The 17,581-nt window shown below is 41.7% G+C and overlaps 1 protein-coding gene across 1 annotated transcript in view; it reads right to left on the minus strand.

Moving 5' to 3' along the window:
* The window catches only part of NRP1 (neuropilin 1), a 129,532-nt gene that overhangs the window by 82,110 nt on the left and 29,841 nt on the right, over positions 1-17,581 (minus strand).

Genomic DNA, 17,581 nt, shown 5'->3' on the forward strand with positions numbered 1-17,581 from the left:
CCAATTCCTTCTAATAAAGTGATATATAAAATAAAACGGGGCAGCAGTGCAAAGAACTGTTTTAAACACCACTTTAAAGTAGCTGTCCCATTCCACTCACAGTAGTAGAAGGAACACAGGGCACAATGGATTTTGAATATCTAAACTCATTTATTGAGCCACACAACGTTTCGACCTTAGTGGTCTTTATCAAGTGACATAGTGGCCCTGTGTTCCTTCATACTACTGACCTAGGACTGACAACAGGCTTTCGTTCAAGCACGGGAGCACCGGAAATTGTATCATTGATATACTTTTCTAGGTGTGCAGCATTCACTTCATATGTCTGGACCATTCCACTCACAAACATGGAAACTTAACATGAGGTTGGTTTTCTTCCGCCAACTTAACCACACTGACATAAATATATATCAAAATGAATTTTAATTCACTTTGTAAATGGAGAACTTTTTTTTTAGCGGGGAATGTGAACTGCAGAACGTACTGTAAGTCCCGTAACTATCTTCCAACCGTGGTCTTTCATTGGTAAGTACTAACTAACTGCTTTATTGCTATTAGATATGTCTTCTCAAAAATGATAAGGAGGAAAATCCACTCCTCTGATTTAGTGAATTCTCTGGTGTTTTGAATGTCCACACAACAGGAAATAGGTTCTACTAATAGTCATGCATTCAGTATCCTATTATGTTGCTACATGCATAACATGATGATTCAATACATTTACTTGGGGATAGTTATCCTTGTTTCCTTGAACTTTGCTTGGAAAGAGAAATGCATTTTGATATTTTTGTGGGCATCTTCATTTATAAGAATGACTGACAATCTAATTAAAAATATTTTTTCATGTATCAAAATAAAATAATAAGTCATTGTATACAAAGTTTTAATAAATTAACACTTCCATTTTCCAGATTAACACCTGACTTTGGCAAAGGTTTTACATCAATACACTTATGACAAATTCCATATAATACACAACACATAGTGTTTTTGTTACTGACCCGTACAAAAATCATACATACATGAGGAAAGAATTCTGTGTTAATTTCAAAGTTCCAAACATGCTGTTATATGAATTTAGTTCTAAAACTTTTCTTACATATGTAAAAAGTTAGAACCATTGGAAATTATTGTTCATCATGATGTCTCTGATATTTCCCAGTGAACAATGTGGTTAAGGTAGAAAGAGACAAATAGATTATTAAAAAAAATAATCTAAAATACCTATATGTACATATTCACAATACGTATAGTACATACAGTTAGGTCCAGAAATAATTCGACACTGACACAATTGTCATCATTTTGGCTCTGCACGCCACCACAATGGATTTGAAATGAAACAACCGAGATGCAATAGAAGTGCAGACAAGGGGTTGAACAAAAATATTGTATGCAAACATTTTCATACACAGTTCCCTTATTTCAGTGGCTCAAATGTAATTGGACAAATTAACACAATCCATAAATAAAATGTTCTTTTTTTAATACTTTGTCGAGAATCCTTTGCAGGCAATGACTGCTTGACGTCTGGAGCGCATGGACATCACCAAACGCTGGGTTTCCTCCTTTGTGATGCTTTGCCAGGCCTTTACTGCAGCTGTCTTCAGTTGTTTGTTTGTGGGTCTTTCTGCCTTAAGTTTTGTCTTCAGCAAGTGAAATGCATGCTTGATCGGGTTGAGAACAGGTGATTGACTCGGCCATTGCAGAATATTCCACTTTGCCTTAAAAAACTCCTGGGTTGCTTTCGCAGTATGTTTTGGGTCATTGTCCATCTGTAAAGTGAAGCGCCGTCCAATCAACCTCGCTGAATTTGGCTGAATCTGAGCAGACAATATATCCTTATACACTTCAGAATTCATCCGGCTGCTTCTGTCCTCTGTCACATCATCAATAAACATTAGTGACCCAGCCATGCAACCCATGTATGTAAGCCATGTATGCCCATGCCATCACACTGCCTCCACCGTGTTTTACAGATGATGTGGTATGCTTCGGATCATGAGCCGTTCCAAGCCTTCTCCATACTTTTTTCTTCCCATCATCTGGTACAGGTTGATCTTAGTTTCATCTATCCAAAGAAAGCTGTTCCAGAACTGTGCTGGCTTTTTTAGATATTGTTTGGCAAAGTCTAATCTGGCCTTTCTATTCTTGAGGCTTATGGATGGTTTGCACCTTGTGGTGAACCCTCTGTATTTGCTCTTGTGAAGTCTTCTCTTTATGGTAGACTTGGATAATGATATGCCTAGCTCATGGAGAGTGTTCTTTACTTGGCTGGATGTTGTGAAGGGGTTTTTCTTTACCATGGAAAGGATCATTTGATCATCCACCACTGTTGTCTTCCGTCCAGGCCTTCTGTCCAGGCGTTTTTGTGTTGCAGAGCTCACCAGTGCATTCTTTTTTTTCTCAGAATGTACCAAACTGTTGATTTGGCCACTCCTAATGTTCCTGCTATCTCTCTGATGGATTTTCTTTTTTTTTGCAGCCTAAAGATGCTCTGTTTCACTTGCATTGAGAGTTCCTTTGACCGCTTGTTGTGGGTTCACAGCAACAGCTTCCAAATGTGAATGCCACACCTCGAATCAACTCCCGACCTTTTACCTGCTTAATTGATGATGAAATAACGAAGGAATAGCCCACACCTGTCCATTAAACAGCTTTTGAGTCAATTGTCCAATTACTTTTGGTCCCTTGAAAAAGAGGGGCTACATATTAAAGAGATGTAATTCCTAAACCCTTCCTCCAATTTGGATGTGAATACCCTCAAATTAAAGCTGATAGTCTGCACTTTAAGCCCATATTCATTATTTAACTGTAACTTGAATTTATTTTGGTACACAGCCGAAATAACAAAACTTGTATCAGTGTCCAATAATTTCCGGACCTAACAGTATGTACAATATGGTATAATTGGTCAATGCCTACAAGTTGTGGTAGAACAGATCACTGCTGAGTGAGGTCTTTGTATGAAGAAGTACTGTATCTGAGCAGTGCAAACACATTATCAAGAGTTTCTCCATGGAAACATAAAGCAGACTATCATAATATAATAGCGAGATGTACATGATTCAAGTGTCTTTTATGGCAGATTACAATTTATTGACGAGCCACAGCAGAACGCAATAAGAACACCTTTGAGCATGTAATGATTATAGGAGCACTATTCTATCATTGACAATTCCATATTCTTACTCAAAAGATGATCCTCAAAACTATTCATGCTTAGGTTCTCACATTCCTGTATGTGACGATAGTCCACATTCACAATTTCATATCTACCAAGTAGAAACACTTTTTTCCTGCAACCTTGATTTCCATAGTTTCACTGCTACGCTGTGCAAACAAATGTTCGGTTCAGAGGACCAAGCTGTGTTTGCTATATAATCTGGTAAAATGTAAAAGACAAATAAGAGTCTAACAAAATAAATAATCTGAGCGAATGTAAAAGGATTTATTTATTAAGCCTACATATGTTTTTCAACTATATCAAATTACAAGTGCAACACAATTCAATCTACATGCTCATTTATTTCTGAAACTGCCACAATAATGTGATTGTCCATTTGCACTAGAATTTAATTTCTAGTTATGTGCAAATTTAGGATGGAAAGTCATGCGCTGTATTTATTCCCATCGTGCTTCTTTAAATAAAGGAGCAATATTGTAACAGCAACTGACAAATATCATGCAGGCAGAGACAAGACATGGGTTTTTATGATGGGTACTGCCTACTTCAACAATCTTGTATCCAGCCTTCAAATGCACAAGACTTATGCTTAGCAAAGCCCCTTGGGGACGTTGCAGAGATGATATCACTGGTTAAAGTGGACAGGTAATGTTTCTTCCAGGGGAAAAAAATAACATTACCTCATCGGTTAATTTGTATTCCAGTATTGGTGTACATGAAATACAAAATGAAATGACACTGATGGGGGCCATAAACATGAGCATATGCGGATTATTGAGTTAACTCAATTTCATCTGATATATTGGATGGTTATGGTAGCTATTGGTCTTTGAATTAACCAACTCTGCCATGTTATTGCAATATCATGGGAAATTGGTTGCCAGTGGAAAGCGGTTGAGGATTTCGACACTTGTATGTATGTATGTATGTATGTATATCTTTATTTATATAGCGCCACCCATGTACATAGCGCTTTACAGCAGTAAGGCTGCGTCCCCGCTAGCACTGAGTGGGCGGTGCTTGCAGTGGTTACTTACAGATATAGCTATATGTAAGTCCCCGCTCACGCTATCGCACGCACACACTCACCCGCGCTCGGCGCTTAAGTAAACCAAAAACCTATACTTTCCCGCGTGCTCAACTATCTGCAATGCCCCTCCCCCTCATGCGCGTACATGCAGGACACCCGGTGCAGGACTCTCCAGGCCTGAGCGGGCTCAGCGCCAGCGGGGACTCAGCCTAATACACATGACATAATATAATACATAATGGGAATAAGGGGATCAGACATAAAAGTAACAATAGGGAAAGTAGTCCCTTACAAACTAAGGCCTCGGATATAGTGGGCGCGCGCAGCAGAGCGCATGGTGTCGGCCGACCGATCTGTGGACTGAGATTCACAGCGACGTGGGAAGGCGTGGCGGAGGTGTGGTCGTGATGTCACGAGGCTGGTTCGCCCTCATTGGCTGAACCACTCACGTGACCCGGCCGGCGCGCAACAAAAACAAATTCTCTTGTCTCTCGAAAACGCTGTCGCGCTTCATCGTGCGCTCTATGGCCTGCCTCATAGAGGTGCGGCCTGTTGTCCATCGCTCGTACTATAGACGTGGCCTTAGTCAAGGGTGGCAAACTCCAGTCCCCAAGGGATGCAAACCGGTCAGGTTTCAAGGATATCCCGGCTTCAGCAGAGGGCTCAATTAGTCCTCAGCTGAAGCAGGGATATCCCTAATACTTGGCCTGTTGGTGGCCCTTGAGGACTGGAGTTGACCACTCCCTGATCCAAGTGGTAAGCAGGGAGAACGTACAGCGACAGTAGGAGGGTGTTCTAGTAAGTGCGTCTGCAAGGGGTCAAGGTCGATGTATGAGATGTATAGTACCAGCCACAGAGCTACCCATATGCTTAATGAGCATTCTACTTTTCTGCTCCTCTATACTGATATGGATTGCACAGAAACAGTGCTTCAATTATTCCTCAATAAACTAATGCAAGTAATAAAGCAGAAATTATTGCATGCTTAAAATCTCACATCCTGTAACTGTGTGTGCTAAATGGCTAAGTTACAATTTTCCATGATCCCTTTGGCAAAGTACTTTTGCACGAAAGCCACATAAATTATGTGTATTTCATTTGTTTGGCTTGGGCTCATTAGTGCCTAGTTTCATTACACATGTTGCTATTTGTCTAAAACTGAAAATCTTACTATAGAACGTAAGGGGCATTGAAATCTCACATGCACAGAACTCGCGTCGGATCTGAAAATAACCATCATGTACTTTATATCAAATCAGTGAACAGATATTAGATGTATCTCGTGAAAGTTTACCACAGGTTTACATAATGCTTCATTTACAGGACACACAAAAGAGAGAAATAATAAGCTAGGTAAGGATGCAGTGCCACTGGAAGTATTTCTTTAAGGTGCATTCCTCGATGCCTGACCTAAAAACAAAATTTTGTTAAGAATGTATTCACCCAATTGTCTTCCTTTAACAAATGTAACCATCCTTAAAACAAAGATTTCACCACTTTTGTTCAATAATTATTTCTCTTTCTTTGTTGTTTCTGAATAAGGAGTTTTTTTTTCTGCGTTTCTTCTACTCTTATTCTAACCTATCAGTATCAGAAAAAGCTATAGGGATGGTGGATAGGATGGATGGGGGAGGGGAGAGGGGAAAGAGAGCTTCTTGTACAAACTCTTGTTAAACACTTGTGTAATATCACACCACTCCCACATACTGTACCAGCTCACCATTCTTTAAAAGATTTATAGCTGTCAGATTTTGAGAGAAAAGCATGAATTATTGAGATTATACCCATTTAGCATGTCAGTGCCATCAGCCTACTTTGGTCCTAGAAGTTACTGCCCCTTCAACCATCACAAACTAGTTTAAAATGTATTTTTAAACGTGTGTATGACATATACTTATTTATATTTTGATAATGGTTTACCTTATTCTGACAAAGTTTCCAATGTTATATGGTTACCAGTTAGTTGTGGATGTTAAATATCATGCTTGATAATATTGGAAAGTATATTTTGCCTGAACGTAATTGCGTGGTGTTCATTCAGGTACGGAGAGGACAGTGCATGGGTGAGTCATTATAGAGTACAGTAAGAGGAGCTATTTAGGCTGAAACACCATGTGTGTCGTTGGAAAAGGGTCAGGCTGCCTCCATGGATCACAGGGGATAAAAGCCAGGGGAAGGCTAATGGATTGAATCAAAATTGAAGTGAGAGAAAGGTTATGCAGTGGTAACTAATGCAGCAGTAGATATTTAACTGGAGCAATAGTATAAGTGGCCATAGATAACAGTGCTTTAATTAAATGAAAAGCATTATCAAAGAAAGGTATAATTAGCACACCCTATCTAAAATTGTAATGATGCGCATATATTAGCTTTGCAGCTTCAAGTTTTGAACATATTTAATTGCATTACATACAAAACAAGAAAAAGCAGCATTCCTGTACATTATTCAGAACTGGCTTTAGTGCTTAGCAAGTAAGGGCTGTTGGCTCACATCTGGCTCTAGCAAATAGACCATGTTTTGTAGCATTCTTTCTGTGTGACCCTCTCAGTGTTTGATGGGCATGTATAAGAGTTGCTATAAATGATATTGCTCCTCTTTGTGAGCACAATCTTTGAAATATTTCTGTAATTAAGGAGGTTTTTTTTTTTTTTTAAGTTGTAGGCTTCAAAGCCTAACTACAGACAGGTTGTTGGCAAACAGCACAGCATATAACACAGATTATATTCATACTGTATGCCAGAATATTTATCTGGAATTGGATTCAAATGAAGAAATTCACAGTTCAGGGGGCACTTTTAACAGCTTGATGCCATAGGGCCTGCAATGCACCGGCAACAAATGGGTTAAAATGTTTATGTCAGTCATGAGCACACAAAGCATTTTTAGAAAAGCATTGGTTAACTCCATCAGCAAGGAAGCGGGCAGTGATGTCTGGCCATGTCTTTGGCACTCAAGAAGTTAATGCTGCGAGCATCCCATCTGACAGGTATGTCATATGTCTCAGTGGATGACATCACATTTCAGAGAGCGGCTTTTAGCCCACAGCATGAAATAAATGTAATTCTCTGGGGTATCAACGTTTCTCCATGCAGTCATAGGTCAGTTCGATTTACAGTATGAGACTCACTATTTAAAGATATGTGGTTCAAAGCTGGAATGCTTCTTCACAGCCCCTTTCACTTACAAAGTGTATGTATGTATATACACACACACACACACACACACACACACACACACACACACACACACACACACACACACACACACACACACACACACACACACACACTCACACACACACACACACACACACACACACACACACACACACACACACACATTACCTGCGGCTCCCGGCACTATATACAGGAAAAGCATGCGGCACGTGCACGAGCGTTCGCATAGGAACGCACGGCCGCATCCTGTATAGAACAGCCCTTAGGCAGGTCTGCAACCCACAAAAGGTGACAGATTGTGTGCTCGTTTGCATGTCATTTCCCAGAATCCCTTCCTGCAGTGGGAGCACTGTATGCTTGGATAATGGTGAAAGGCAGGGTTGCAGACGTGCCTAAGACATGTGAATGTGCTCACAAGACAAGTGATCTTTTTATTTGATATATATATATTGCATACCCAGTTAAAATCAACCCCACACTGATGAGACCCATCAAGGTCGAAACAGCTGTCTGTGGGTGGTTTTCTGGGTATGCACCTTAACCCTGGCTGTGCTCAAAGCTGTGACCATGCAGCAAGCTTAAGCCTATAGGGAACCATGTTAAAAATGGTTTTTGAGGCAAAAAGTGACACTGTGTGCTCATTTGCATGTCATTTCCCAAAATCCCTTGCTGCAGTGGAAGTGCTGTATGCTGGGTGATGATGGGGAAAGGCGGGGTTGCAGACCTGCCTAAGACATGCAGATGAGCATACAGTTGTATTTGCATATATATATATATATATATATATATGTATATATATATATATATTATATATACATATTTCTATTTTTTCGAATGCTCACCAAGAAACTCAGTACTAGAGCACGTGTAGAACTTAGAGAGGACACCCGTCTCAGATCTACAACCGGGACCTACTGACAGAAAACATATAGGGGAACAACGAAGAAGACCATCAATGGGAGGTCAACACGAATGGGAGCAGCAAATCTGGCTTCCAAGGTATTGGGGTCTATTTGCCATGCTTTGTTTAAAAAGGAAGGTTTTTAATTCCTTTCTGAATGGAAGTAAATCTTCCTGGTTCCTTATAGCAGCAGGGAGCTTATTCCACAGTCTTAGGGCGGTTCTTGAAAAAGCTGTCGCATCAGCTTTATTGACCTTAAATCGAGGCTCAATCAGTTGAGGAGCGATGGCACAGATCTGAGAGCCCTATTGGGGTGTTACTGATTAGGCAGTTCTGAAGGTAAGGGGGTGGGGGGGCTAGTCCATAGATAGCCTTAAAGGTGAGGGTCAAGATCTTAAAATGAACTCTTTACTGCACCGGGAGACAGTGTAGGTCTTGTAACACTGGCGAGATGTGGTCTCTGCTTGCCTTGCCTGCTACAATACGGGCTGTGGCAGTTTGCACCAACTGCAGGGCTTTGATACTATGTTTTTGGAGACCCCTCAGCAGACAATTTGCAAAATCCAGTTGGAGAGGACCAATATATCTAGATCTATATCAAACAGGTAACCTTTAATGGTGCTGTCAAAACAACGTTTCAGGTGCCAGCATTTTAACCATACAAACCCACTCCCATAGACATTGCAAGTTAATTAATAGAGTGACTATATAGTCATTTTTGGCTATTAATGGTTGAATTTCAAGACGGGCCAAGCAGTTATACAAGCATTTATTTAAATATGTATTTAAAGAAAAGAAAAAAACACCTAAAGGAACACACAAGAGGAGGCTAAGTCAGGAAAAGAAGAGCTGACTTGATTTCCATATGAAATGATGTTTTGTAATAACCTCATTCAGATGCAGACAAAGTTTCATTTGGAAAACAAATGCCTGTATATCAAGTGTGTCTTCATTCTCTGCCAAAATGAAATACATACAGTATGTCTACACAGTCTGCTCCAATAAATAATGAAGTTCAAGACAGGGTCTCTCCCTGGCCCATCTGCACAAGCATGCTTACCGTGACCAAGAACACCCAATATAATCATTCTAATGAAAGGAAACTATGCAACTTCACATGCTGCTGTAGTCTGCAGAGATTATTTTGCACAGTTTGTATTACCCTGCAACATTTGAAGTTTGATGTGTGTATATAAATGTTATCCTTCTGAGCAAGATGACTGCAAAATTGAGCATCTTTTTGTCTGTGCCGTTTTTAGACAACAGTATCAGACGAGATCTTGAGTATTTATAGGAAATACACATTATTCATCTGAATACACTGTTCAAATGAAAATATGCCATCTGGTACGTATTATAATGTTATTTGCAGCATCTCTCTCTCTCTTTTTCATAGCAAGGTCTTCCTTCCTGCCAACTTTCCATGAAATGTATGTCCGCTGTTTCAGTGCAGATTAGTTTGGATTCATTGATAGGTACAGATGAAAGTGAGAAAAGAAATGTAAGCAGAAAAGTAAAAATGTCTTAAACATTAGTACACAAGAACAAAGAGAATGGGATAGCGTTGTAGACGGTTAATGAGGACTCCGTATGAAGAATGAATCCCAACTAAATTATTATATGGATGTGCAAAGGGTGCTTAAACCCCCCTACTCCCCGCACCCTCCTACAACAAAATGGCTGCCAAACCAAGGCCAATAGGAAGTTGTAACATCATCGGTTGTTGCTTCCTATTGGGAACCCATTTAACACCACTTTAAAAACCAGGAAGTAATATCAGTAATTTCCCAGGTAGGTAGTAGGGAATCAGGGGGTCCCTGAAGCTGAAACTAGTGTTGTTCAGCTCCGAAGGACCCCCGGTTCCAAACCTGTAAAAATATTGTTAGATGGGATTGCTGTAGAGCGGGGTGGGGAACCTTTTTTCTGCCAAGGGCCATTTTGATATTTATAAAATCATTCGAGGACCATCCAAAATTATCAACTTAAAAATTAGCCTGCTATATTTGGTCAAATATTTAATGAACTCACCACTAATGTGATGGCTGGAACTGCTTCTCTTTGGGTGACTGACTGACTCTTGGGTGGTGGGTGACTATGACTGACTGTGGGTTGGTGTCTGTGCACACGCAAATGCACACGCGCACACACACAGAGAAATCGGGCAGGGGGTAGGGAAATCAGGCTCTCAGACCCACTCTCTCTCTCAGACTCTCAAACCCACTCACAGACTCTCAGACCCACTCACAGACTCAGACCCACTCTCACTCATTCTCAGACCCATTCTCACTCACTCTCAGACCCACTCTCACTCACTCTCAGACCCACTCTCACTCATTCTCAGACCCATTCTCACTCACTCTCAGACCCACTCTCACTCACTCTCAGACTCACTCAGACTCTCAGACTGTCAGACCCACTCTCAGACTGTCAGACCCACTCTCAGACTGTCAGACTGTCAGACCCACTCTCAGACTGTCAGACTGTCAGACCCACTCTCAAGACTCTCAGACCCACTCTCAAGACTCTCAGACCCACTCTCAAGACTCTCAGACCCACTCTCAGACCCACTCTCAGACTCTCAGACACACACTCTCTGAGACACACACTCTCTCTGACACACACACACTCTCTGACACACACACACAGACACACACACACTGACACACACACTCTCTCTGACACACACACACACACACACACACACACACACACACACACACACACACACACACACACACACACACACACACACACACACACACACACACACACACACACATACACACACACACACACACACACTCTCTCTGACACACACACACACTCATTCTCTCTCTCAGACACACACAGGGGGAGGGAAATCTGATCGGGGGGGATCGGAGCAGGTGCCCTCTGCAACTGCTGCTCGGTGTAGGGAGAAGGAGGACCGTGTAAGTGCGCAGGGGGGGGGGGGAATCTGACCAGGGGGGGATTGGAACAGGTGCCCTCCTCCGCAACTGCTACCCGGTGTGGGGAGGAAGGCTGTGTAAGTGCACGGGCGGGGACGGAGCAGGGGGGGATCGGAGCAGGTACCCTCCACAACTGCTGCCCGTGTGGGGAGGAGGAGGAGAGGCGGTAGTGAGGTGTCTCTCCCACCGCAGACTCGTTCTTCTATCCCCCAAGCCTCTTATACCCCCTCCCCCCCATCCCCCACTCCTCTTATACCCTCTCCCCCCCGGAGCGCTGCTTACCCGTGCCGCCCTGGTGATACTCAGGTCCTTAATCACCTCAGGCGGCTGCTGCCACACACAGATAGTGACACACAAACACAGTGACCGTGACACAGACATTGACACACACACACACCCAGACAGTGACAGTGAGACACACACACACACACACACACAGTGACAGTGAGACACACACAGTGACAATGACACACACACAGTGACAGTGAGACACACACAGAGACAATGAGACACACACAGAGACAGTGACACACACATAGACACAGTGAGACACACACAGAGACAGTGACACACACACAGAGACAGTGACACACACACACACACACACACACACACACACACACACACACACACACACACACACACACACACACACACACACACACACACACACAGTGACACACACAGACACACAAACACACACAGAGACAGTGACACACACACAGAGACAGTGACACACACACACACACACACACACACACACACACACACACACACACACACACACACACACACACACACACACACACACAGAGACAGTGACACACACACAGAGAGAGAGTGACACACACACACACACACACACAGAGACAGGGACACAAACACACACAGTGACAGTGAGACACACAGTGACAGTCACACACAGTGACAGTGCTAGACACACACAGTGACAGTGCCAGACACACACAGTCACAGTGCCATACACACACAGTGACAGTGCCAGACACACACAGTGACAGTGCCAGACACACACAGTGACAGTGCCAGACACACACAGTGACAGTGCCAGACACACACACACACACACACACACACACACACACACACACACACACACACACACACACACACACACACACACACACACACACACACACACACACACACACAGTGACATTGACATACACACACAGTGACAGACACACACACAGTGACAGAGACAGACACACACACAGTGACAGAGACAGACACACACACAGTGACAGAGACAGACACACACACAGTGACACACACACACACACACACACACACACAATAAGCCCACCTCTTCAAACACACAATAATAAGGCCTCTCCCCCTTGGGGTGGGTAAGGTGCCTGGGAGGGGGTATAAGGGGGCATGTGGGTTACCTGGGGCCCGGGGATGGGCTTCTGGAGCTGCATAGGTAGCCAGTGCAGCTGAGACTGGCAGGCCCGCAGAGCCTAAAGGGAGGGACAGAGGGGAGGAGCCTAAGGAGCCCGGCATTACTAGAGGAGAGAAGGGAGGGGGGCAGTGCTGTAAGAAGGGGTGGGCCATTCTTGCAGGCTTGCTTCCCGAGGGCCAGACCAAATGATTTCGCGGGCCTTACACGGCCCGCGGGCCGGACGTTCCCCACCCCTGATCTAGAGCAATTTAAAGGTGCAATAGGTTTTACCTACAGTAGGTTTCCAAGTGAGAACAGACCACACGGTGTGGTAGTCTTTATTACATGTTTTATTAACACTCCCAGCAGTTATGGTGAAAGTAGAATGCTGCTTTGTATGAGCTATTTTCTCTCATATTGAATCAGCAATAACTACATTTTAAAATAAATTAAAGTTAAGCCTTTTTTAAATAATTTAATTAGTCACCATTATCACTTTGAAATTATGATCCCTAATATATATCTTTGTATGACATGTATCTTTTTGTAATGCAAGTGTTAATTCCTATACTCACTACATTGCATTTAGGCTATTCCAAAAAAAACAACAACAAAAAACCCTTCAATGATCATTGGGGTCTGGATGGGAGTAAGGGCGTTTTTTGGAAGGTGTTAAATATCGTAGCGTTATTACCGTGCGATAACATTAACGGAAGTCTGAGGATTTGCGTTGTTAGGGAAACTGCTCATTTCCATGATTTTCATACGAACGGGGCTAAAATCCGTTAAAATGTATCGATACGTTATTTTTAAGGAGAATAGCTGTACATTGTAGCGCTAAGCCCCTATGGGCATATGCGTTATGGATATCGATACGTTAAAAACAGATCACATCACGTTAAAAATGTAATGACATTCTGAGGATCTACCCCCTAATTCTGCCACATTTTTAGAAATGAACAAATTCCCCATTGGGATTCTGACATGCTTAGGAATGGTGGTTGAATACTGACTGTGATGGGATGCATGCTTTCTCGGCCATATTTCCTTAGTACACTGGCAAACACAACAGTAGTGTAGGGTAGTGGTGCTCAACTCTAGTACTCAAGACACCCCAACAGGTCAGGTTTACAGGATACCCATGCTTCAGCACAGGTGGCTCAGTCAAAGACTGACCCACTGATTGAGCTACTGTGCGGAGGGTGGGATAGCTTTAAAACCTGACCTGTTGGGATGTCTTGAGGACTAGACTTGAGCACCCCTAGTGTTGGGCACCAGCAAGTTTATCGACCCTAATTCATTGCTTGAAGTTCTTCATCACCTGTACTAGGGCCGGCCCATCCATTAGGCGAACCTATGCGGTCACCTAGGGCGCAAAAGTCCTAGGGGTGCATTAACAATAAGAATTTTTTCCTCTTATTATTTTTTATTTATCTTTTTTTCCCCCCATTATTTTTCTTTTTTTGTCCGGTATTTTGGCGCCCCTTTTTATTTTGAATCACTATAAGTCGATGAAAAACTTGGGGTTATCAGTATTGATCACCGATATTATTTTTATAGCTTGTATATTTTTAATTGTATAGCGCCCGCAGCTGTACTCGGCGCTTTACAAAAGAGACAATACAGTATGGGCGGTCCCGGCTTATCCGCCGGAATCCATCCTGCAAACCGCCGTCAGGTAACGGACTGTCAGATTGCGGGTCCCTGTTAATCCGCGGTGGTGAGCGTCGGATAAGCGGTTCCGACGTCGGATAACGCGTCCAGCGGACTGCATTATGTGACGTTGGATAAGCCATTCCACGGAAAACGGACCGTGGGATACCTGCACAGGAACACCTGTACAGGGAATTATAATACAATAAGGGCAACAAACAAGATCAGACAATAGGAAAGGAAATCCCCGCACCGGGGAGCTTACAATCTAAGTGGTATGTTGGGAGAATTACAGACAGCAGGTGAGGGAATAAGTGCTGTAGATGGCAGTGATTGGTAGATGTGGGTATTTATTTACCTATTGACCAAAGCAGTTCAACCTATATACTAAACCACAGCCAAAGCAGTGGTAAAGTTTTTTTTTTACTGTGGCAACTGAGTAGTTACCACTAAATTACTTATTCACGTAATATTTGCTAAATTCTGATACCTGGCGATATCGGATTATGGCCAAAAATGTTTGCCAATTTTTATCACCAACCTCAGGCTGGCATTAGGTCTATGTTGCCTATGTATATAATGCATACTGTAAATATAGGCAAGATAAGACTAGCCAACCTAGAGCAGGTGATAAAAATACATGATATTAACAATGTGGAACATATTTATATATTAAACCCGTAGTAACCGATGTGGCCAGTTGGTCTTGGCCAATCCATGTATAGTTGGCCACTTGAACTACTAGAGGCTTACTATTTGCACATATACGTGTTATGCTTTTTGTGCTTCATTTGTAGGGTGGTTATGTTGCATGTTAACCCCATCGATGCCTAAAGGCAATTTGCAATGCTTTGGTAGTCACAGGCATCAAAGGGCTTAAAAAGTTTCTACCATTGGGGTTTGCAAGAAATCCTATTACAAGTGTGAAATATCCTCCCCCCTCCAGAATTGCACCACTTGTCAGATAAAGGCTGATTTCTATGAGTCAACGCTTGTGTATAGCTAGCATTGTTTAGCGCAGGGATAGCAACATTTTGTTATGTATGCGAATGAGCTGAACGTCGCAACCCATTTATAAATAAATAATTCATAGTGAATATATATATATCGACCTTCAGTAAACCTGGCCCTGAGCTCTGACCGTCAGTAAGTAGAGTGGATTAGAGTGTCAGGACTAAAATGGTTTTGATCGATAGAGCCAAGGCAAAGGAGCCCAAACTATATTTCCACATCAGATCCCCAAAACGATAGCTTTTTAGGTAAATACATATATTTCTGCAATGCTATGGCAGAATGGTAAATCAGAAAGTCAATTTAAAAAGGGATTGCCAAAATGGGTTTACAAATAAATATTGCCCATCATGGGGCTACACAATTTAGACAAACTGAAGTTTCATTGGTTTTACTTTGTCTAAAGCTATCATGCGCTCCATATTCTATCGTTTCATTTCATAAACCCCTACTGGAGATCTTCTGTGCCAACACAGTTAAAATAACGTAATTAGTGCAATTAAACAGGAATAACCATTTAATTGTGAATGTAAAAAAAAAATCAAAATCCATTAAATGTCTCCTTTGATGTGTCCAGCTGATTTAATGATTAGAATGAGTGCTTTTAGTATGTAATGCTGAACTGAAGGAAAAAAATCTTAATTAGCATGTGAAGCAGCGGATATGATTTGCCATGTGATGCTGGGGAGAAGACGGTTTGTATAAAAATGATATCACAATCCTTGTAATTCTCTTTTATTTCCATGCGATGGAAAACTGCTTTGCACAGCCGCTTGGTTTTGTTGCTTCTAGGTATTTCATTTGCAAGGTATTATCTGCTGATTAATTAGTACTAATTATTGGAGCTGTGAGGTTTATTAATCATCATCTAATATTAAGGACTCCGCCAGTAAAAGTATCATGTACCAATTTTCTATAGAATTTACAATGCAAAAGTACTGAGGACATTTGGTTTTAGCACATAACATGGTGTTCTAATTACTGGAGCACTTACTACTTTTTGTACACACATGGCCTTGTAATTAACCTTTTACTATACAAGAACCATAATGTCTGACACTTTAGGAAGGAGGGAAATAGTGGCACAATATTCTACGCTTCAAATACACCTATTCAGCAAAGTAAAATGTGCATTCGTTTTAAATGGATATGGAGATAAAAGAAAATGATTGCTCTATCCACGCTACAGAATGAAACATTTTAGGTATGTGTTTAGTTTTTGTAAATGCAGGCCCTGACTTTTACTCCGTGGCAATAAATAAATGATCTATGGAATTGGACTCTCCTGTTCCTCTTGACCACTCTTCTCCACTCAATCCTCTTCTTTCTTGACGGATACAACAAGCCGAGCAATAAAACATGTTCGAATCTCAGGCCTGGAGGTGGATTTATTGGGCTGCAGAGCGGAATTTTGAAGGGTTTTATGTATAATTACTCGCACATTAACTCATAACTAAATAGTTTTGACTTTTCCAGCTTTTCACACAAGCCATTCCACTGGAAATACGGCAGAACATGCTTTATAAATAAATGCTAATAATAAAATTAATAGTAAGCATATGGCTTTGAGCGTGACGAAAAGTGAATGCACATTTAGGAGAATGTAGGACTGCCTCAACTCTATGACCCTGGTGAGTGCACTTGTCAGGGACATACTTTTATTTGCTATTCGTGTGCTGTATGAATGCAAGTAGACACACAAATGGCACAAATTGTGTTAATTTTTGTATGACTACCTTTGACTTGGCGAGTGGACCAGTAGTCTTAAAAAAACTTCAAGCTCAGCACTGGTACACTGTTTAATTCTACTATTCTTCTGCCTTTTGCACAGTGGTAGCTTTAACGGTTAAAATGGGCAAACTACTGCAAAAACACTACATTACCTTTGATAAAGTGCATCAGATCGCACAAAACTCAAAAGCTTTCGAATAACAAAGATGCAGGTTTGACATAGCTTGTGATACCCTTTAACGGACCAAGGTGAGTACTCCATAGATAAACTAAGTGGACAGTTTTCCAAATTTCACAGGCATCGTCATCCTCACTCTGACATACATACATACAGTACATACATATACACACACACACATACCTGGAAATGTATAATTTATTTCCTCTCTTTTTATGTTAGCAGGGATTTCCCCCTCATATTTTAGCTGAAACATAAGCATACATAAAATAAATGGTATATTTAGGTACATTTTGTATGTTATTTTGAGTAATCATTTAAAAAAACAATATTCTGTTTGTGTAAAGAGTAACATGTTACAGA

Source organism: Ascaphus truei, chromosome 2 (assembly GCF_040206685.1).
Source record: "Ascaphus truei isolate aAscTru1 chromosome 2, aAscTru1.hap1, whole genome shotgun sequence".
Lineage (NCBI taxonomy): Eukaryota > Metazoa > Chordata > Amphibia > Anura > Ascaphidae > Ascaphus > Ascaphus truei.